Source organism: Pteropus medius, unplaced genomic scaffold, assembly GCF_902729225.1.
Source record: "Pteropus medius unplaced genomic scaffold, Ma_sr-lr_union100, whole genome shotgun sequence".
NCBI lineage: Eukaryota > Metazoa > Chordata > Mammalia > Chiroptera > Pteropodidae > Pteropus > Pteropus medius.
The window spans coordinates 28,178,302-28,203,434 of record NW_024349802.1 but is presented as its reverse complement, the minus strand read 5'-3'; the positions used below and the strand labels follow the sequence as shown (position 1 = coordinate 28,203,434).

The 25,133-nt window shown below is 33.6% G+C and overlaps 1 pseudogene; it reads right to left on the bottom strand.

The window, feature by feature from the left end:
• Positions 1 to 23,692: 23,692 nt before the first annotated feature.
• Positions 23,693 to 23,811, bottom strand: LOC120581899 (uncharacterized; annotated as a pseudogene).
• Between the last annotated feature and the right edge of the window lie 1,322 nt (positions 23,812 to 25,133).

Genomic DNA, 25,133 nt, shown 5'->3' with positions numbered 1-25,133 from the left:
GTTCATATTAAACATTTATCTTCATATTTTGAGCAATCTGCTTGGCTATGAGAAATAAAAATAGTATTCACATTTAACACACACAAAGCAGTCATCAAATTTCAGGTTTTAAACCTATGTTTCCCAGGGCAAACCAGTATTCAACGAAATAGCAGCTAACTCAAGTTGGAGAAATTTAATAGTGGTGATAAGAAGCTACTAAATACTGAAACAGAGTTGCTCAGCAAAAATTTAACTCAGAAAAGGACATAGACTTCTTAAGAAAGACAGTCAGTATATGTTAGTATAACTGATGAAGAAAGGCCAAAAATTTAAAACGAGACTCACGTTATCAGCAGAGAAAATAAAAATTAAAAAATAAATAAGTAAATAAAAACTAAGAGCTATTAGTGTATTTGTGCAGACACAAGAAAGTGGCCAGCCAGCTCCAGATATTTATAGAATATAAACATAGTGAATTAACAGCTTTTCTCAAACACTAATGTGTAAATGAATCACCTGCGCATCTTGTTCCAAATGCAGATTCTGATTTACTCTGGGGGAAAGTCTACATTTCCAAGCTTCTAGATGATGCCCACGACGTTGGTTCATGGACCATACATTTTGTAGCAAAGAAACAGGATCCTCAGAATGAATAAAGAAGATCCACGTAACGACTATGTCTCATAGTATGTATGTTGTGCATATAATTTTATTATGCACACATACACATACATTCATTTACAGTTTAATTCTCAACCAGTCCTGTTGTTGTTGATTTTTATTATGAAGTCTCATTGGTTGACCAGATAAGCATCCTTTTCATATGAGCATCAATTACATCCTTTTCATCTGAGCATCAATTACATCATCTATGGTTTGGGATGTTCACCTAGATTTTCTGAATACTTGCTCCTCTAATTCTAGCTGAATAACTAGAAACGTTGCCTAAACCTTGCGAGCCTCAATTTTCCTATTTCAAAAATTATTGATAAAATATACACTTTTGAAGATCAAACAGGCTAATAATTTTAAAAAGCTTAGCACAGTCTTTGGCACATCATGAATTCTCATTAAATGGCAGTGTTATAAATACTAGTAAAATAATCCAATACTATCAACCATTTTTTAAAGGACTATTCAGGTTTATTATTATTTTTATGACTTGAAAATTAGTCTTTTGTCTGTGAGTGTGCCTGAAGATAACTATAAAAGTTTCTATTCCATTACTTATTCACTTCTGTCTCCTTGTTTAATTCTATTCATTGCATCTTCTTACTAAGAAGCTTAGTATTCCAGCCTAAAAACGTCCTCATAAAATATTCTTTATTATGCCAGTAACTCATAAATGTAGGTCAAGTAAATACAAGTGGTGTGTGAAATGAAGTCTTCAGAGTTAATAGTGCTACTGACCAAGAGTTTAACATTGTTAGTGTGATTATGATGGCCTGGAGGAGCCATCCTACCTTCAGAACAACGCTTTTCTCTTCTTTTACAGCAAATATTCTGGGGAGTTAGGGGGCATTTTTCACTTTCAGAGGAGTCCACCACTTGCCATATCTACTTTCACTTGGTACAATACAGTTTTTCTTTAAGTCATTATAAAGCATTAGCCCATTACAGCACATCAAGTAATTAGAGCACTTGCTACACATTATGGGCTTCCAGAGACCTGAAGAAACACCATGAATCTGCCATACAAACTTATAAATAGATGGAATCAATACACAGTGAAACCTCAAAAACTCATGCTATGCTAGTTTAGAATTTGTGATTTATCAACATAGGTCTGACTGAATTTGCTTTTGCATTATCTGTGGAAGGAAAAAAAAAATTTCTAATAAGCAATTTAACAAGGTCATCTACTTTTCCTAAAGAAAGCAGTCCTGCACCACATAATGATGTTTCAGTCCTCAATGGACAACATGTATGATGGTGGACCCATAAGATTATAATAGAGCTAAACACTTCCTATCGCCTAGTGACATCAGAGCTGACATGTCCTAGTGTAACAATTACTCATGTGTTTCTGGTAACACCAGTTGTAAACAAACCTACTGTGCTGCCAGTCATATAAAAGTATAGCACATATAGTTATGTATAATACGTAATACTCGGTAGTGATAATAAATGACTACATAATTGGTTTATGTATTTACTATACTGTATGTTTCATTGTTATTTTAGAGTGTACTCTTTCCAATTATTAAAAAAATGTTTGTTGTATAATAGTACACTGTGTTACACTGGCAGCAGCCACACACATCTCATGTCTATCTTGTTTCCTGACTGCATCATTTTCTCTTGGGCTTGAGTTAATCTCTTGTTGTTTTATAAATTTAGTGTAGCCCAAGTGTACAGTGTTTATAAAGTCTACAGCAATGTACAGTAATGTCCTTGGTCTTCACACTCAATAGTCACTCACTTACTGGCTCACCCAGAGCTACTTCCTTTCCTGCAAGCTTCATTCTTGGTAAGTGTCCTATACAGGTGTATCATTTTAAATCTTTTATATCATATTTTTAATGTATTTTTCTATTTTATATATGTTTAGATACACGAATACTTACCATTGTGTTATAATTGCCTACAATATTCAGTACAGCAACATGCTGTACTGGCTTGTAGCCTAGGAGCAATAGGCTGTACCATATAGTCTGGGTGTGTAGCAGGCTATACCACCTAGTTTATGTAAGTGCACTCTATGATATGCACACAATGACAAAATTTCCTAGTGATCCATTTCTCAGAACATATACCCATCATTAAGTGGCACATAACTGTATATTATATTAAGGCATTTTAAACAGATCCAAGGGGATAAAATACCAACACTGCTTTCAGTTCATTAAAACAGACTCTGCAAATCTTTGACAATATTGTTAATATGCCTTCTTGAATATTACAAAATAAAATTTTAGAAATCATTCAGAATGTCTTTAATTGAGAATTTGTTAAGAAGGGGTAGAGAGCTGAACATTACTGGGTAATCTGTTAAATTAGAAGGTTTTACAGCTTGAGAAACTTACTTTGTGGAAGAACTTGAGCTTTCACTTACACAGACTGAATTTCTTTCACATTAAATTTACCTCGTTCAATACCAAGGAATCTGAAATTCAAGTACGGTACTGCATAATTGATCTAGTTGCTTTATTCAAATGTGTACACTTAACTACTTCAATACAAACAAGGGATTTTTAAGTGCAAATATAAATATTTCATTTGCATCTTAGAGCTATAATTTATCCTGTTTGGGTTATCAGAAGCTGTGGCAGCACAAAGGACACTCGGAAAATTTACATCATGGGGCTTCAAGTGACTAGACACTAGCTTGGTAAATAATACTAAATTGCATCATCATTTAGAATTATAAATATACTATGCTGGTATATACTTCAATAAACATCTGTTTATAATGTTTGCATGTACACATATAAATTTATGCATTGGTAATTTTAAAAATAGTAACAAAATAGAAGAAATAGCTTTATTTTGATTTTATAAATTTGGAATTAAAAAAAAAATGCTACCTAGATTTTATGAGCGCATCATTGTGCATCCACAGCATTGGTTCTCAAATTTCAGTTTGCATCAGACTCATCTGAAGGGAGGGCTTGTTAAAGGAGCTTCTGATTCAGTTGGCCTGAGGTGGAACCCAAGAGATTGCATTTCTAAGTTCCTTAGCTTATGTTGACACTGCTGGCCCTGGCAACGACACTTTGGATGCCACTGCTCTAGAATATCTTATTTTTATTTGGCGTACACCATAACTAGATGTTCTCTTTTGACTCTTATTGTTCCTCATTATAGCAAAGATTTATAGAATTTGTTACCATGCTCTAATAATCATATTGTTTAAACTAATTATTAGAATCATCTGAATACTTTAAAATATATAAATACCTGGGCCTCGCATCATTCGGCTTAAGGCGAGACCAGGGATTCTACATCAGTGGTTCTCAAACTTTGCTGCTTATCAGAATCTACCAGGGAGCTTTTCAAAATCCTAAGGCCCAGGCTGTGTCCCACACCAATTAAGTCAGAATCTTGGGGTGGGAATTGGGTCTCACTAAATCACCAGATGGTTCTAGTGTGCAGTCAAAGCTGAGAACCAATCTGCATACTTGAAAACTGTAATGTTAGGAGTCTATATTCCAAAGTATACTCTATTGCTCTCTTCCTATGGGATTACAATAATCACACACACACAAAAAAAACTGATCTCTTTTTCTCTCTGTCAAACTGCATCCTGATTACATATTTGTGTTTTCTCTATTTATCACACTTAAACTTCTAGTTTTTAAATATTTATAAATGTTCTGTTGTAAATACATATATTTCAATTTCTATTTATAAATAAGACATGCTATTTTATTAGATTATTTTAACACTTTTTGATCTCTTGATGCCAAGAGGAAATATATTTTAGTAGGGGGGAAAAAAAAAAACAACAAACTTTTTTGTCGGTTTTGAGATCTTAGACCAGAGCTGTCCAACAGAACTTTCTCAGTTAATGAAAAATTTCTGTATCTGCTCTGTTTAATATAGTAGCTACTAACCACATGTGACTTTGAAAACTTAAAATGTAGCTAATGCACCTAAGAAACTGAACTTCATATTTTGTTAAACTATAATTAATTTAAAGTTAAATAGTCACATGCGGCTACTGGCCACCATATTGGACAGGATAGCCTTAAACGATAAATGTAATCTAGCACAAAACTGGCCTGAGTAGTGTGCTACAAAACAATGCTTTGAGGGACCCAGAAACAACAGTATAAAAACACATTAGCACATAGATTAAACCAACAGAAAAAGATTACTTTATTGTTTCATTTAAAGACTATAATTTTGGTGCTAATGGGTTGGTATATTTTAACAGGGCAGAGGTGCAAAGTCAAACAGTATAACATTCAAAGGAGACTTGAAACTCTCTTTAGAGGTGGCATGCACACATTTTATCCTAAAACACAGTCATCGAGATATGTTTTTTTATTATTATAATCATTGTTATTAATTATAATGCCCACAGAAACTATCACAAATCTTCAAATCAAATATCTCTTCTATATGTGATACTCTTTCCTAAAGTGGGAATATATTACATTTGGAGAGCAACCCTGATACTGACAGGTTTGAAGGTCAGCAAAATTAAACTATATCCTGAGAGATCAATAATGGATAATTGACAAGCTAAATGCAGGCTTACAAAGTATTACATACTCTAAATGATGCAATTCAGATGCACTCTTAGTGAAAAACTTGCATAATATTCTTAGTTTTTAATGCTACATAAGAAGAAAAATAGTTTATGCATTATAGTAATTTGTTAATGTCACTTGTTTGAGTGCAGATTAAATTCTTGTACCAAAAGACAGAAAATTAAGCCTGGAGTCAATATAAGATATTATTTTTAAAATTTCTTACCAGAGCGGTATTAAAAGCAGTTCAATAATGCAGTTTAAAGTAGATCTCTTAAAAACAGAATGGCAACTTAGCATTAGGGCAAATTTTTCTTTAACTTAGATAGAAACTGATAAGCTCAAAATTGGTTAAAAGAGATTTGTAAGTAAAGATGATAAAACAAAAAGTACTGTGTTTTATATACTGTTGTGGGAATTTAAAAATAAGTTTCCCAAATACAGAACACATATTTACAGTTTTAAATTTGAACAGTCAACCCAAAAATATCCACTAATTACAGCTGCAAATTTAAAGAACATTTCACTTGAAACTTACTGGATGTCATTTACCAGTGTCACCATAATAAAAAAAATAAAATTACAAATTATTTATTTAAAAAAAAACAAAGAACATTTCCATGGTAAATAGCTAAATATTTTGGTAATTAATTTTACCCCACAGGAAGTTTTTATTCTTCCTGACCAAGATCACCAATTTCAACAAGCATGGCTAGACATTGTGACTTCTTTTCATGAAAATGTCTGTGTATGCTAGGCAGTTGATACAGAGACTCAGCAAATTTCTACCTGACATGTCTTTTTATTTAGTTGTTAGCCCTGAACTAAAGTGCAAGCCTAAGGTTCTGGTTTCATCACAGAAATAGTAAGACTAAATTCAAGATATGGATGCCTTTATACCCAGTGAATGAATACACTTATCATTAAATCAGTAAATTCTTAGCGCTAGTATAGCTAAACAAACCTACAGCATGTACATATGTGTGATTCATGTAAAAAGTAGCACAACTGTGAAGTCTGATTCCTGACTTTATAATTTGCAATTTAGGGTTTACATTTACAATCAATAATATATTTTTCTGTGGCATTTGATTTTGTAGGGCACCATCTGCCACATGAACCTCTTGTTCAAATGTATTGTTAACTGATATAAAACTTTAGTGTGCATCAGAATCACTTGGAACATTTGCAGAAAACAGACACTTGGACCACACCTATAGAGATTCCAATTCAATAGGTTTGGCACAGGGTCCTTAGCCCACATTTCTAACAAGTTCACAGGTGATGCTGATCTTGCTGTTTCACAGAACACACTTTGAGTAACAGAACTTAGAGGACGTCTACCTGGAGATGACTGTGTATGTCTTCGAAGATATATAATATCTTCTCTTTGAAGAGTCACAAGGGCTCTCGAAAGAAATTTTATTCATATAATGAAATCTTATTTAATTTCAGACTATTTCATATAAACTCTCCAAATTTGATGAAATTCTTGTTATTGTCATAAGATATAATAACAAAATGACAGACAATGTTAATAAACCAATTAAAATCTGTTTTCCATAATGTTTATAATGACTTGGTCAATATGTTATATTGAGATTTAAAAAAATTTTAATTGGTATATAATCTTTATTGTTTATGTTAGTTTCAAGTGTACCATATAGTTTTTTTGACATTTTCATACCTTACAACGTAAACCTCATTCATTCTAGTAATCATATGTCACGGTGCAAACTTATCACATTATTATTGACCATATTCCCATTTGCCTTTTCACCCATTCCCTCACCCCTTCCCTTCCGGCAACCATCGCTTTGGTCTCTGTTTCTTTGAGTTCATTTTTGTTTGTTTTGTTTGTTTTTAGATTCACATGTAAGTGAATCTAAATCTACAGTATTTGCCCTTCTCTGCCTGACTTATTTCATTTAACATAATATTGTCTAGATTTATCCGTGGTGTAATAAATTGCAAATTTTATTCCTTTTTATTACTTCATAATATTCCATTGTATATATATCCACTTCTTTATCCAATCAACTATTGATGGACACCTAGGTTGCTCCCATATCTTAGCTACTATAAATAATGCTGCAATGAACATAATGGTGCACATATCTTCTCAAATTAGTGTTTTCATTTTCTTTGGATAAATACCCAGAGATGGAATTGCTGGATTGTATGGTATATCCATTTTTAGTTTTTTGAGGCATCTCAATACTGTTTTCCATAGGGGATGCACCAGTTTGCAGTCCCACCAACAGTGCACAACAAGCATTTTCTTTTTCTCTGCATCCTTATCAAACCCATGTTATTTGTTGACTATTTGATAATAGCCATTCTGAAAATGGAGGTATCTCATCATGGTTTTGATTTGCATTTTTCTGATGATGAACGGATGGGTAATTATACCTAAAAGCGGTACATCAAGAATTATGATTTAGCTATACGAAGAAAGAGATAATTTAAAAGATGACTTCTGGTGCAACCTTCAACTTGTAAAAAGCTTGGAAGTCATCACTCCTGTTCTCACAGCAAGAAAAAAGCTGAAATTGAATGATTTTTCTTAGGTCTATCTTAGAGTTGAGGGAACAAGGCAAACTACCATTCTCAAATCCGAAGTGACAGGTAAATGTAGAGAATTACACATAAGGTTGGCCTATGTGAGGAAGAAGCCCCTAGAAGCCAGTAACTGATCAGAACATTGAAATGGTAAATGGATGAACTGCCAGAGGCTGAGTATAGACTAGTTAGAAAATTAAAGAGTCTTGGGGACTGTGTTTTAAAAGGGAGATCCTACAGTTTCATGGGTTTTACCTCCTAGAATCCCATCAGGTTCTAAAGAATGAAGACTGGAAAATAATCTACTCTTGTGTTGGGCAACGAAGGTGAAAAGTAAAACATCTGAAATACCACTAGGATTTTCTCCATAAAAAAAGCCTAGTAGCATTCAGGTTACTATAGCGGAGCCTTATCTGTCTTGAGGAAAAGGGACAATAAGACAACTGTAGTTTTCCTGTTCCACGTAATGGAGGAGGAAAACAAAAAAAAGCTAAGAAATTCTTTTGAAGGTCACAACCAAGGGACTTTGGCCCATTAAAAAACTGAGATTTGCTCATAAGATTAAAGAATTCTTCTTCTCCATCCACATCATACCACTACATCGACGGGGCTTTGGGTAACAGTGAACTACAATTGAGACAGCTGCAAGAGACACACTCTATTTAAAAAGAAGTTTTTAGAGAAACCAGAGATATACAGGGAAGGAAAAAAGGTAAGTACAGGAAATGAAGTCTTTGAAGCATATAGCTAGGACAAACATTTTACACAGCCCAGATTCTGGCTAAATGAATATAAAATCTCACACTAAAAGTCTAACTACTTCATTTCTACAACCAGAAACATTATGCCCTGTTCTCACAAAAAAATTACAAAGCATATTAAAAGACAGGAGAAAAAATAATCTAAAGAGATAAAATAAGTGTCAGAAACAGATTCAGATATGACATAATTTTTAGAATTATCAGATAGGGAATTTAAATAATTATGATTAATATGTTTAGAGTTATAATCGAGAGTAGACAACATGCAAGAACAGACGAAAAATGTAAGCAGAGAAATGAAAACTCTAAAACAGAATAAAACGTTCTAGAAATAAAAAAAACATAAACAGAAAAGAATATAGTCATAACATTTCAGTCAATAATGGAATGCATATACAATGGTGGTCCTCTAAAATTATAATGGAGCTGAAAAATTCCTATTACATAGTGACATTGTAGCCACCAGAACACTATAGCACAACTCATTACTCATGTATTTGAGGTGATACTGGGTAAACAAACTACTGTGCTAGCAGTCCTAGAAAAATGTAGCACATATAATTATGTACAGTACATAATACTTGACAGTGGTAATAAATGACTATGTCTGGTTTATATATTTATGATACTATAGTTTTATCATTATGTTAGTGTGTACTCTTTCCACTTATAGAAAAAAAAGTTTGCTATAAAATGATATGCCATGTTATGCCAGCAGAGCTGCATACATGCATTTACTGTGTCTCTTAACTGCATCGTTCATTACCTCTTGTGCTTGATTAATATCTAAAATGCTCAATAATAATTTTAATGCAAAATATTATATATATACACCATTGTTTCCCCTGTGAGCTACATGTTAGCATTTACCAGTACACTATTGCTTAGAACAGGCCTTATGTCTGCTCTTTCGTTCCCATCCTTTAAGGCAATGACTGTCTGCTGTATTTATTTCTCTGTTCTCATACTAGTAAACAGTAAGTAGTAGGTACTTAATAAATACTTGTTGAACAAATTAATGTGTGAAGAAATGAATATTATAATTAGCAATCCAGTAAATAGTTATATCTTCAATTGGATCCATGTACCTTTGTGAGAGATTTGATTAATATAGCAATTTCAAACATGTATTTTTTAAAAAAAAAACTGAACTTCGAAACAAACTGAAATTACCCTAACACTTTGATTAATGGTAATTTTGATAAAATGTTTTTCTTGTATAACATAAATATAACACATGTATTAAAATGTTTTTATATCATTTAATGTCTACATCTGAAGATATTTATGTACATTTCTATTAGAGTAGATCATTTCTTAGTTATAAATACATAGATACACACACAAAAATAATATAGAAATTGAGTGTTATTGACACATGATTAAATAAATTTGGAGAAAACTGCCTTAAGTTTTATTTCAATTTGAGTGTGTTTGAATTTGCATTTTTATACAATACATGCTACATTAGGCTGAAAATTCTTTGAAGGCAAGAATCATCTTTCATTATACTTATATTCCTAACACCATGCACAACTGAAACGCAATATATATGTATTTGAAAGAATGAAAGTCTATTAAATTGAAAATAATAAAGGCATTCCAGATTATCAAATAATAATATATTGGTCTTAGGCTACAACAACACATTTTAGGGGCAGAAATTTAAAAATTACAGCACTTAATGCAGATGTCTTCTAATTACATGGTTTGACATACCACCCTTGTACACTTATAATGGTTCCTATATTTCAGTGAAGCCTTACTATTCAGACTCTGAGACCATGATAAAGTGGTTGCTATTCACTGGGCAACAAATGGCCTGAAAGAAAGAATGTACAGAGCTTGAAAATCAAGTTATGAAGGAATAGTTGCATCACATAACAGTCCATTTTCTGCAAATCTCGTAGCCGCAACTATACTGCCTTGATAACACATTTTCTGTAAAGATGTAATTGGAACCGGGTAATTTGGAGGACTGAGGGTTAAAGCTGATAATGTCAGTATTAATAACAGATGGACATAAATCAGTTTTACCTTCTATTTACCATTGAATGGCTACAGTGTGCATTTAATACAGGAGGACACAATTGTTACCACTAATTCCTACCAGTTGATTTGGGTAAAAGGAGAGCATATACCCAGGTCAAGTCAAGGTCACAGCATCACACAATTTAGCGTAATTCTCTCTTTTAAAACTTATCTGTATTTGTATCAAATGAACTTGATAACTTTAAATGTGTTTTGGAATGAAAAATTATATACATTATAGACGACTAAATGATAGAAAGATAATGCTATGTTTTAGATATATGGACACATAGATATGTATATATGTGTTCATGAAACTCATGCATATGCTATTAAACACTTTACATATGTTATGCATATTACATATGCTGTAACACTCAAAACTGCAGTGAGCTCATCAGGTATATGTTTTTAAAATTAATTTATAGAAAAGTAATCTCCTACATTATCTAAACACACACAGCTAGTAAGTAGCAGGGCCATGATATCATCTCAACTCTTTGCCTGCTCTCATATGTTATGCTGTGTCCCATATTTCTACTTATTACTATATTTTCATGGTTGCATAATCTTTCACTCTTTTCTGCATCCCTTCGACAGATTATAGCTTTCGTCTGTTCTTCATTCATTATATTTCTCACATTCATTCTTTTGGGATCCCATTTTAGTCACTCAAGTTTAGACTCTTTTTGCCTCATATATATATTAAACTGTATTTCTGCTTCACTGTACACCTCTTAAACTTGCTGAATGTAGCATCTCTAAATACCACTTTAAGCCTGTCACTCATTTGTTAAACCCCATGTCCTTCAAGATCTCACTCTCCAATCTTATTTTCTGAATGTATCTGATCTGTTTAAGTGTGAAATGATCTTGATGCCATCATGTGATTCTCATCTCACCTTTGCTGAGGCTTTGTCATACATGCAGTGTACTCTCACTTCCCCTTCAAACAGCTCGAATCCAGTCTGGCTTAATTCCCAACTATGAACCCACTCTGAATAGCAGCAGCATCATTATCGTCACTGTTGTCATCATTGAGTCATCACCATCATCATCATCATCATGTCAGCTCTATTTGCGCAGACACTAATAGCATCTCAATTCAAAGAGTAAACACTGAGATACCCTGGCCAGTCAGCCAACCACTTCCTATTGCTCCACCAAGAAGCTAAGACTGAAAGTGAGAGAAAGCATTTTGAAACCTTGATATCAATTTAACATTGCTGTGACATTGACATGTGGGGATTTAAAAGTATCAGTTCTTAATGGGTTAAAAATTAAAAACCAGAAAAAAAAAGTTGGTCCATCATAGATGGTTTGAGAAGTATTGCTTTATAATCTTTCAAAATGTATTCACAAATTATATAAGCATTCTATTTATGCTGAGATATCAAGGATAGATATTGTTTTTATCTCATAAAAGTAGAAATAAAAAACACAATACAAAACTGATGGCCAGAAAATGTCTGTGATTTGCCGAAAAATATATCTTATTAGTGGTATAATTTTTTAATCCAAATCCAGCGATTCTTCCTCTCTGTCCTATTACTTATATGTGAGAGGAACCACACAGTGTGATTGTCCTCCTTCCTCCTAATAAAAATGGGATAGACAAAATCACTTACCTTGGATCACTAAAGAACCACTGAACGCCTAAGTAAGTTTTATCTATCAATACAAATTAATCAAACATTTGTCTTTAAAAACATGAAAGAATAAAATACATATTTATTCTTTCCATTAAGAATTACTATAAAGGTTGACTTACTTTCTCATTCATTCGTCTTTTGAATCAACCAACATTTATTACATTTGTTGAGCATCTGCAATAACCCAGGCTTTGGGCTCAGTGCTGGGTATATATACTTGAGGAACAAAACAGCTTTTCTACAATGAGTTCATAGGTAGATGATAACAGAGGTTTGGATAAGTTTTCTCGTGTTTCATGGAATTTTGCCTATAATTTGGTATCATTGAAAACTCAATTTTCCTGTTTTGTAATACAAAGCTTTGAATAAATTCTATCTAATGTGGAAATAAAATTCTGCACCGCTTCCCCTGCTGCAAGCTACTTAGTATTAGCTTCTGTCTAAATGTTCTTTTTTTCTCCTCTGTAATTGCTTTCTTTAGGGTCGCTAATCTTCCAGAGAATCATTGTTTACATTATGACTTCGCACATTAACCAGAGAGGCATTTTTTACCACCTTTCTCCTCTTCCAAGAAGGATTAAGAGGAACTGTTAACACAATTAAAGCTCAGTTTAATTTCTACGATCCATTTGCATTTGCAGTAAAACATCACGACAGTGGACTCCTATAGGGTTTAAAGTACCATGGGATCAGGTTTGTTCTCCTGCCCTAAGTGATCTGTATAGGAAGAAAGCAAGGCTTTTCATGTAGAACAATAAAAAAGAAAACATTCAGATTCCCTAAACAAAGTCATTTGAATGCTCTGTTTGCATAGGAATAAACGTATTGACCACCCTGTTTCTACTCTCTGCGATCCTGAGAACGAACTCAACAAACATTGTCCCAAATATCTATTGCAGCCTGAAGTTAAGTCTCAAAAGCACAGTGGCCTGGAATTATGATCCACTAAGGAAATCAATTCAAGAGCAAATGCCCTCGATATATGACCCGTTCTCTGAGCCTTTGATTTTAGGTAGAACGCACATTCCCATAAATGCGTTAGATTAGCAGGATGACAGTGCTGTCACACAGACTTTGGTAGTTATTTAAAATTAATTAATTTAACCTGACCCTTCCCTATAACCATAAGGCAAAATAGACTACTAGTGATAATTGATTTTGGTGAGCCTCTGAAATGTTCAAGGAAAACACAGCTGTGCTGTGTAACAGTTCTTATATACACTGGATTAAAAACTATTTTTAGTACTTAGTTAATAAAGGTGATTTTCTTAAGGGACCTGCAGTGGAATGCATGAATTGCCATGCCATGCTGTTGAAATTGGGATTTGCATGGATGAACCTAAGAAAATTAACTCCACCAATGCAGCCTGATTTTTTAGAGCTGAGGCACTGGTATGCCTGCTTGTGAAGATATCTAATGGAGGTAGCTAGGGTCTATTTCACGGTTTCCCAAAATAAAATAAACCTACTTTTGAAGTAACATATGGACTTAAACAAATCTATCACCCTTTATTTTATGCGTTGATATTTCATTATTTTTAATTACAAAAGCAATAAATGAGATTTCAGAATATAATAATAAGCAACATATACAAAGTGCTCCTTACAAATGCTTTACATACATCTTTCTATTTTAAGATGCTCATCTTTTCTCATTTTGACATTTTTGAAGTTGATGATGTATCATAATAGATCATCTTATAATCAATCATACTTTTGGTTCGGTAAAATATGGCAACTGATGTAATCGTGTAAGCGACTTTCTAAAGGAGGGACCGTTTTTATTCCCATCTTACAGATGAGGAAACTGAATTACAGAGAGGTCTTAAGTAACTTATTCAATGTGATATATCCAGTAAATTGCACAGCTGTGGTTTAAACATAATTAATCTGCTTCCAGATTCAAATTCTTAATCGCTATGAGATGTTGCCTCATGGACTCATCTAGATATGACTCAAGTGGCATTTGAACAAGACCTTCTCATAAGAAATACAATTATTAGTTCCATGTATGTCCCATCAGTATAAAGATGACATTAATATGTAAAAAGTAAAAAATATATGGTATTTTGTGTTTACAGAAGAGTATGTCATACTGTGAAAATCCTTCTATTTTGCTTTCATCACTCAACAATTTTTGCATGAAATTCTTTTAACTCTTAAACTTCTTTCTTAACTGCTGCATAATATCCCGTTACATGAATGGACGTGTAAGTGATTTTTATGTTTACATTATCATAAAGAGCCCTGTAATGAAACATTTAAATGTGCCCATTTAAACAAATTATTCTCTAGGTCAATATCAAGAATTAGAATTTCTGGGCCATGGATGTGCTTCTATTTGTTTTCTAGAAAATTTAAATATTTTAGCTGTAATACATCAGGCCTGTTATATAGCACTTTGTTTTTAAAAATCAGCCAATTATTTACCACTAAATATTACAATAGATATTTCTCAAACTCATTTGAAGTGCTTTTCTCTCTTATCCTTTATAATACATTTTTATTTAGGTTCATATACACCCTAAACATATTTTGTATAAAGACCTCTGCACATGTGGAGGGCAGAAGAATAGGACAAGACATGATCCAATAGTAGTTTTGTAATATATTACCATTAAAAGGAGATGCCCTTATTATTTTTCGTCATTCAAATGCCTCTCAAATTTGTAAAACACGTCAAGGTGGTGATATTTTGCTCGTGACAAATAGCACTAACAAGAAATCAAATGATATAATTTACCTCTTATTGGATCAAAAAAATTCTAAATGAGAAAGAAAAAATCCTGTGTTTGTTATATTCTTTCAGCACAATGAGTTTAGTACTCTTAGCACCAAAGTGTTGTTTTCATAAATTATTTTTGACAAACTGCAGCCTTGCCTAAATGACAGAATGTCTGCTCAAGAGAGGACATGTGGGATTCTTTTATTGCCATCTCTGGGATTAAAATGCTTGCTCTCAGCTACCTTTACAGATGCTTCCTGTCAGTGCTCTTAATATAGTTGTTTAGAATTAAAATAGTTATGTCACCATAACACCTAATAAGAATAGCAGGGCTGTAATCTTGAAATGGTATAGGTTTTTGTGTAATAGCTGATCTGCTATAAACCAACCTTTCTACAGAGGTGGGAAGCTATTGAGATGAATTTATTAACTTAAGTATCAAGTCCTAAATACAACACTTTTCTCAGAGCTGCTGTAACACACAACAGCACTTCAATTAAAAAAACAAATAGTCACGTGTTTTGGGAATAATGAAGATAATAAAAATAGCTGTCTGAGACACTGAGTGCAATATTTAAAAGGGCACTAGAGAGTCCTCATTTGGAAAGCTGCTTACAAACTTCAGCATCAGAGGATGCATAAATATGCAAGACTTGAGTTGGTTTTATGATGTTATTCCTTTAGTCTCATAATGGAGAGAAGGGACAGATTGTTGACATTCTTTCTCTCTTCTTAACGTACAAGTAAGAGCAAAAAACCTTCTCCCGTTATGCTCATTAACCATACATCAGCCCGCTAAATTAGTTCTTGGCCATGATTTGGCTCTGCATGGCAAGAAAAATAGTAAATTAATTTTTAAAATGTAAAAATGATCTAGATATGCAAATAGCATTAAAGCTTGAGAAATATTGCTCTATATCGTGGAGTCAGTAATAATTTTATTTTTACTTTTCGTTAGACCATGAACAGTATGTGAACAGTTGCAACATTGTATTTTGCTTAACTATGTGGACTTTGATTTAAAGAGCACAGCTACTTAGAAACATTTCCAGTTTCTCTACTTTGTCTTCAAAAAAGTGTACAAGAATCTTTAGATGAAGGTAAAAAGTGCATAAGAAAATCATGCTAATAGTGTTTACATTTAGAATACTCTAGAGAATGGAGTATAATTTAACACTTCTCACTATTTAATAAAACTCATTTTATTGAACTTAGATTATTCTGAAAAAAAATAGTATTTATGGTTACTGGAGGTGAAAGATTTATACTTTGTCTTCTACCACATTAAAGAAGTGTCATAAGAAACTACTATACGTCATCTATGGGTTAGTATGTATGTAAATAAGATTAGTATCACACTATTTTGTCTAGATTTATGACAATGACTTGGTAGTTTGTCTTCTCATCAAGAAATTTACTTTTATTTTATAATTATTTGTCCTACAAGAATCAGTCCATGGGGGAAAAGTCAAATTGATTTCAAAGTTAGAAACATGCATTAGTATCATTTAAATAATTTCTTTATCTTTAAAAATAAACCAACAAACTCCTTTTTCTACCCATAAAAAAATAAAAAATTTTTTTCTAACCAGACAAGTGTCTAGTCAAAATGACCATGTCCCTTACACATTCTGGGCCTTTGTTTTCCACATGTGTAAAATTAGATTTTTCCCGATCATGACGTTTTATGAAATACAGTCAGGTATAAAAATTTATGATTCTATGATTGTACCATTCATTTTTGGTCATGCTATTTCATGACATGAATAAACATACAGTTTGGCAGACTTTCCCAAGATTCCTGCAGCTTGGAACCACAGAATTTTAAATAAATTTGCTGGAAATGATGAGAAAGGGTTTTGGTAATATACAACCTTTCTGCACAGCAAAATAGAGCATATTGATTACAGAAATGAAGATTGTTTTATTATATTCCATCAAATTATTGCACATATAAAGGTAGAATTTATGTTTATAGAAAAAGTGTTATGAAAACAATGCATTTCTGCCACTATCTTTGTGGTTCTTTCGGTAGCTAAGGTAGGTTAAATTACACGTAGGAACAATTGGTCTCGGACTGAGACATGCTACACCATCTCATCCATTTCACTATTCTCAGCAGAAAATCATAGCTACTAAGTCGAATTTCTTGTCTTTCAAAATGGATCCATTTATGCTACATTTTATGGTATCCTTAAAGCATGTTAATAGAGGCATGCTAAGACTTTTAGAATTGATGTGTGACACAAGCCACACAGTCATGATGCAGGTGGTCTGACAAGGGGTAAAGAAGACTGAGGGGTTTTATCTGATTCTTGTTACTCTGTTGCAAGAAAATATTAAATAGTAAAGTCATTACTATGAATTATATTTAATAATATTTTGGCAAAATATAATTTACCCATGCAACAATGACCCTGTCATGTGTATACATACAAGCAGGTCTATAATTTATGAACACAGTGCCCTAAAAAGTTCCTTTTTTAAATTGGTTGTTTGAAACCTGAGATGTGTTTTCTATAGATACAGTGTTTTAAATAATAACTGTATTCTCTGGTGAATTCAGAAAAACCCTTTCAACTCAGCATTTTATTAAACTGATACCAAGTCACGTGTTACACAGTGTGACTTGAAAGTCAGTAGACGATTCTGCAAGTAGTTTTGCTAAGTAAAATGCTATCCATTCATCATTATTGCTATCTGAGTGTCCCACCTAATGTCTTTTTCATGAATCCAAGTTTCTACCCTATAGTTATCCTCTGAAACAGTTTCATGACCTTGACCCAGATATTAAGTTTGTTCTTGACTCTGGCTAGTGGTGTGTTAGAACCAGATTGTACTAGCTCACTAGAGATAATCATTAAATTTTCAGAAAGTTTGTAAGCCATCTTTGTAACACAGCCAATATTAAAAATTAGATTACATATGCTTATAAGAAAATTATATTAAAAATAAAGGTAATCAATGGTCGAAACTCATCAGTTCTTAATTATTTTACTATTTTACTACTAATACTCTATTCTCTTGAGGTGTATTGCATATATATGTTAAAAATAGTATACCAAGGTACGGTATTGCACATCTCTTTTCGACTTTATTTTCAGTGACAACATGTTGGTAGCTTGATATCAACCATGATGAGAATATCTACATAATGGAAATCAGTAAATTGATTGATTTCATTGATTGTTGATTTCCAGACTAGGGTAAGGTACAACCATGAAGCCAAAATTGACCTCCTATTCATTTTTGTTAATACAGCTTAATAAAATACAGTTAAGCTCATTCACATATATATTGTCATGGTTACTTTTACGCTGCAATGGCAGATTGAGTAGTGGAGACTCAGGGACTATAAGGCTCACAGACAGTAAAATAGTTACTATGTGGCCATTTAAACAAAAAGTCTACCAATTCCTGCTCTAGATTTAAGAAAGTGATGAAAAAAATTGTTGGTAATTTGAACTGTTATATCTGTACCTGTTACATTAGAATAGCACAGAAAAAATTATTTCCAGTATTCTAAAACTATTATCCAACTCAGTAAAAAAGTCAAATGAACTTCTAAAATACATCTTTGTTCTTCCACTTGTCCCTTACTTATTAATGTAAATTAAAATATCAACTAACTCTCATGTTAAACTCTATAAGATCACAATGATATGAGTGACTTCTTGCTAAATCAAATAATAAACATTTATTAGTAGTCTGATTTTGTGACACAATTATTAGCAATTCAATGTTATAAAAATGATATTAGATTTCACAAATTCATATACCAGAGTTTACAGTAATATGTTTATTTGAAATGGAGTGAGCAAATTGGGATATATCTTCATTTATCATATCATGGTTAAATTGCAATAATAGTTTATCTATAGATACAATAGTTTGTCAAAAACTAAGAAAGCAATTGAGACTCAATTAGCTATGAGTAATTTACAATGAAGCATTTTTTAATATTTTATTATTATTTTTATATTAGGTGCTTTACAAGTTTTATATTAGTAACATTTATAATAAATTTATGAATATTGTTTTAGTCACAGTTCTCCAGGGAAAAAGAACCAACAGTTTATATATACACGTAGATATAGACAGACAGATATCTATATCTATCTCTCCATCTCTCTATCTATCTATCCATCTGTCTATTTATCTATCTATCTTCTATCTATCATTTATTTTAAGGAGTTTTCTCACATAATTGTGGAGGCTTAGTAAGTTCAAAATCTACAGAGTAGGCCAGAAGTCTGGAGACCCAGAGAAGAGTCCAAAAGAAGTTGGCCGACAGAATTCTCCCTTGCTCAGAGGAAGTCAGTCTTTGTTCTGTTAAGGCCTTCAACTAATTGAATGAAGCCCACTCACATTATGGAGAATAGTCTGCTTTACTCAAAATCTACTGATATAAATATTACTCTCATCTGAAAAACACCCTCACAGAAGCATCCAGAATAATATTGACCAAATATCTGGGTGTCATTGCCCAGAGAAGTTGATAAATAAAATTAACCTTTACATACTTATACACATGTTGGGTTTTTGTTTTGTTTTTTGTTTTTTGTTTTCCCTCAGAAGCGCCATTTGAACATTGACAAGCATACACTGATCCTGGCCACCACCACGCCCCCCCCCCCCACACACACTCTATATCTTCTAGTGGTCTGCCTATTTCATGTATGCTGTTTAGTTCCTACTTCAAAGTTATGGCTGGATGATGGAAGAAGCTCTATGGTATAGGTGAAGTCTTACACTCATTTTACTGCACAGTGATGTGGATATAGTAGCTGGATTTGGGAGTGGAGAGGAGAAAGAGGAAGAAGCTTCTCTCTCCCTTCTCTGTTTAGAACTGGCAAACTTTCGAAGTGAGCTCTATCTGTATTTAGCATCCTTAACACTCTCTCTGAGCAGCACCCTTTCTCACTGATGTCCCTGTGACTTGCTCTGGTCCTTATTCTTTCTGAAGAAAGAGGCCTCAGGTAGATGTGGGATAGATGGCTTTGAAAAACCACAGCAAATTTTATATTTATGAGTCTTGTTAAATCTTAAAATGCTTCCTTGTCCATATCAAATTGGATTGCATCTACACAAAGACAAGAAGCATAGACAGCTGATATATATATATATATTTGTAGAATTCTCTCTGGTTTCTATTTGGCAAAGACCATAATAAATTGATGAGATCTAAATTCAAACACATGATTAGCGTTGGCCCTGCATAACCAAATCTAAAATGAGTTGTATATTTTTTTAATACTTCTACCTACCTATTGGTATTAACTTAATCTTAGCCGAGGCCATTATTGGATATACAGTGTCGCCGCGGGTTCGCTTCCAGCATATCTTTTCATTCATATGTGTGGCCCACCTGGCTAGAACGTCTGTCACTCCATTTGATGCCAGACTTTTTCAAGAGAGTTGGCAACTGTTCCTTCCCTTCCTCACCTCTCCAAGGATGTCCCTCTGGAAGCAGCATTTATTAGTTCTTCCTTATGGATGTTTTATGGATATTTCAGGTGCTCCATTATGTGCCTTTTCGGAGAAAAGGAATGGTCCCTGCCCGCTGGGGTGGGGGGTGGGGCTTACATAAAAATTTTATCTTTGGAAAACATTTATGAGGAGAAGAATTTAAGTTGGGTTTTTGTAGTTTGTGGATTCTCAATTGTGAAGTGACTATTTCATGTATTAAAATGTCATGAAAGGTGTTTGATTTTTGTGGATTTAGTCTTAAATACCAGAGTTTGCATCTGAGTGTGCCCTTTAGTTATCTACTACCAATAATTGTTTCTAATATTTTGGAAATCATTCAAGGGAACATAATTGTGCTGCTTAATGGCATAGTTTATAAAAGTGAATTTATGGAGAGATAATACTTGGGAATGGAGAATTTAGAAGAATGAAAATCAGCAACAACTAAAACCTTGAAGTTTCTTAAGTCTAGCAGATTAATAAATGCTGTAGAAACAAGCCAAAAATAGAATTTTGTTTTATCTTTTAAGAAACATTTTTATAACAACTACATATCAGCTGCTACATGTTGGGGAGGCAAATATTAACAACACAGATGGTATCTGTTCTCCAAAAATTGTTTAGAGGCAAACAGTGTGAAAAAAGCAAAAAATAAGAAATAATATGAATAATAATCATTCAGCAAAGGGAAAAAGAAAATAAATTTAAAATTATCTAATAAAATGATTAAGATTTTGCCTAGCCTCTGATGATTCCTAAATAAAGAATGCATAGAGAAGATACTTCTAAGATGCCAACTATTTTTTATTGTATCACTTGGAACAAAAGAGAAAAGAAAAAGCATAATTAACAAATCAGTAAAATGATTTAAAATGTTGCTGTAAAAATTATAACAGAAGTTTTTAAATGGGTGACATACTTTAACTGAAAGTATATTAATATATTATAAAATAACTCGAGTACTTATGGGAGAAAACTACATCACATGAATAAAATTTCTTTTAAAATAAAGTGATTAAGTTTTTAAGAATTTACTTCACTTTCATTTTTCCCTTTTATTCAAACTCAATAATTGCTCTTCCTTTTTGAAAGATGATCCCCTCAATGTTTTCAACTCTATGTAATTCTTCCTCAATTGTCTAGACTGAAAAAATTTTGTATCAAGAATAATAGCTCAAAATTATATAGTTTCAAGAACATTCATTAGTTGATTAAATAGATTGTTAAATAACCATTGAGTTTAGGAAAGTGAGCTAATTTAAAAAAAAAAAAACCTTTTATAATGGGTTAAATTGTAATGAGACTAAAAACAAAACAAACCAAAACCAAAAACAAAATAAAACAAAAAATGTTTCCAAGGAAGAAACCTGAAGACACTTAACATCCAATGAACATTAGAAGAAGAGAGACTTTTGGAAGGACATGGAGAAGATAGAAGAGAGAGAGGAGTCTCCGGAAACACAGTGGGTACATTTTTAAGAAGGAAGTTCACGGTGGTTAACAGAGGTTCAAAAATGCAAGAGAGTGGCCAGAACTGAGAATTGGATGTTGGATGGAGTAATCAGGAGTTTATTAGTCATTTCCTTCAGGATGGTTTTTAGTGTTGCTGTAGAAACAGAAGACAGAGCTGTGAAAAGGGAAATGGAAGAAAATGGAAACAAGAAGTCTAGCTACTTTTTTTCAGAAAGGTTGGTTGAAAAGGAAACAGAAATAAAGTGTAGGGGCAGGTAGACAGATATAAATGGTAACAGGAATTTAAAAGTGAACCTGTTTTTCATTTCATCCAAGACCTCAACTTGATAATGAAATAATAAGTGGTGAGTTTTTCCAAAGTGAGATGCCAGCTCACCTAAGTTCAGGGAACCAAGGAGGTACAGGGCCAGATCTGTGGTGCTCATCTGACCACCCACATGCAAACAATTACCTACCTGTTCAGAAAGCAGGACTCTAGGATGATATCAGAAAAATTACTTTACTCTCACTACCCCCTGCACTACAATGAAAGGGGCTGGAGGCGTAGAGTTACCTGGGAAACTACAGATGATTTATTCGAAGAGAGTAGATAGTGTGAGTTCCTTTGACATCTGAAGAGAGGCACAGTAAGAAAATTTCTCAGAGACCTCGATAAGAGCAATTTTGAGGACATAGTGGACACCTATCTGACATTGAAAGCAGCCTTCTAGTACCAGAATAGAACATCTGAAATACCAACAACCTCTCAGATATCACGTTGTCCATGTAGCAGATGGGACACACATGAGAAACAGAGCAGGCCTGGCATGGCCTTAGATCCTGCCTAAGAAGCCCATCTGGAAGGTCAAGGAGATCTCAGCAGCAAGACAATGGAGGAGAGGTGCCAGAAAACACAGCCTCAATAAGAATCCTAACAATCAGATGGTGGAAATTTATTGAATCAGATACTTGTATAGTGTCCTCACAAGAGCAAGAGATGGCTTTTCATGTCTGCCAGGCCATTGGAAACTGGCATTTTATCTTAATGACAAATAGGAATTGGTTGACTCAACTTTTTTCAAAAACCACTGGTAAGAGAAATTCCTGTGGAAGAAAGAAGCTCTACATAGAAACATACAGAAGAGCAAGTAGGTAAGGAAAAAAGAGTGAGGGTTTTTTTTTGTTTGTTTGTTTTTTTCCCTTATGTTACCCTGTGTATTCTTTTTCTAGGGCTGCCGTAAGAAAGTACCACAGACTTAGTGGCTTAAACAACAGACATTTGTTGTCTCACAGTTCAAGAGACTTGTGGTCTTTGATCGATGTGCCAGCAGGGCTGTGCTTTCTCTGACTGCACTGGGGAAAGGTCTGTTCTGAGCAGAATAACTCTTCACATGGCATCTCCTTGTGTGTGCATCAGTCCCTGTGTCCAAATTTTTCCTTTTTTATAAAGACATCAGACATATTAAATTAGGGTCCACCCTAGGAACCTCATTTTCACTTGATTACCTCTTCAAAGATGCTTTCCCCAAATAAGGTGACATTCTGATGTACTAGAGGTTAGAACGCTAACGTATTTTTTTTTTTGTCCCCAGAAGCACTTAAGTGTCTGATAGCGGGGGACAAGAAAGTGAAATTTTGAAGCACTATAGCAGAGCAGCAAGCCAACTTGGAATTGAATGGCTATAGCTTTGAATTTTGTCTCTGACACTCACTGTATGCAAACATATATACAGTATGTTTTCTAGAAAGTTAAATTTCCAATGTTTATAAAATGGTTAAAATAATACTTTCTTTACAAATCTTTATGACATACAGTAGGTACTCAATAAATATATATATTTTTTATTATTTTATTTTTTTAGCCTACAGCACCTGCTATTCCTAGGTGGTCTCCCACCCAAGTACTAACCAGGTCCGATCCTGCTTAGCTTCCGAGATCAGATGAAATCGGGCGTGTTCAAGGTGGCATGGCCATAGACTCAAAAAATACTTTTTGATTGTTATTGTTCTGTTTCAGTATAAAGATTCTCATCATCATCCTTTATTCAAGGATGAAGGTTTCAAACCTTGTTTGAAGGTTTGATGGATGGTTGGAGTAAAAGGATATGGAGGAGTTCAATGTGTTTTTATTGTTTTTATTCTTCTGTGTAAAAATTACCAAAACTTAGCTGCTTACATGTTGATTACCTCAATGTTTCCAACCATCAGGGGTTCAGGCATGCTTAGCTCAGTCCTCTACTCAGGGTCTCTCAAGGTGCAATCGAGGCTGCGATCAAGCTTTCGGGACATATTCTCATCTAGAGGCCAAAGTAGGGAAGAATCTACTTCTAAGCTCAATCCGGTTGTTGGCAGAATTCATTTCACTAAGGCTGTTTGGCCTGGGTCCCTGGCTTATTACTGGCTATTGGTTGGAAGCTAACTCAGATCCTATTGCATCCCACAGTTCCTAGAGACTACCCAGAGTTCCTTGCCACATGGGCTTCTCCAATATGGCCACTTCAAGACCCTAAGGATAAGCTCTTGCTCCAGTCTGTTAAGACAGTCTTATAAAACATAACATATTAAAGGGAGTGACGTCTCATTCCCTTAGTCATATTCTATGGTTAGAAGCAAGTCGCAGGTTCTACTCACACTCCAATGGAAGGGCTTACACAAAGTTGAGAACACCAGGAGGTAGGAATGGCTGGCTGAAACCTTAGGGTCTGTCTGTCACAGCTGCATTAGCACATCCTCAATGAGTAACTAGTTCACAAAACTGATTAACTTGATATGTTTGTTCTCTCATTATCCTATAATTATTAATAAATATCTACGGTTACTTTTGACCACTGGCCATGTTGGTTTTACTCTTCAAAGCTGGTAGGAAAATCACAAACACGTGATTTAAATGACACTTATTAAAAACAAAACCAAAATAACCAAATACAAAATGGTCCCTCAAGGTACGCTTATAAGTCAAATAAAAAAGCCCCAAACAAAAACTTAATTATCTTAAAAGTACCACAATTAGTCATCAATGTGGCTATTCTGCAGATGAAATAGAAACCCAGCAAATATTAGTATTCTCTTACTGAATCCTACCATTTTAGACAGTTTCTAGAGAAAGTTCTTCAATATTGTTCATAGGCAACAATGGACATTAAATGGAAATCTCTCTGATAAGGAATGTGTAAAGGCAAGCCATTTGCCAACATTAAAGTGCATGATATTCTAACTTTCCAGCATAGCATGAGCAAGGAGAAATGAACTGGAGACATAGGTAGGGAAGGAAAAGAAATCCATTTTGATAACCTTGAAGCAC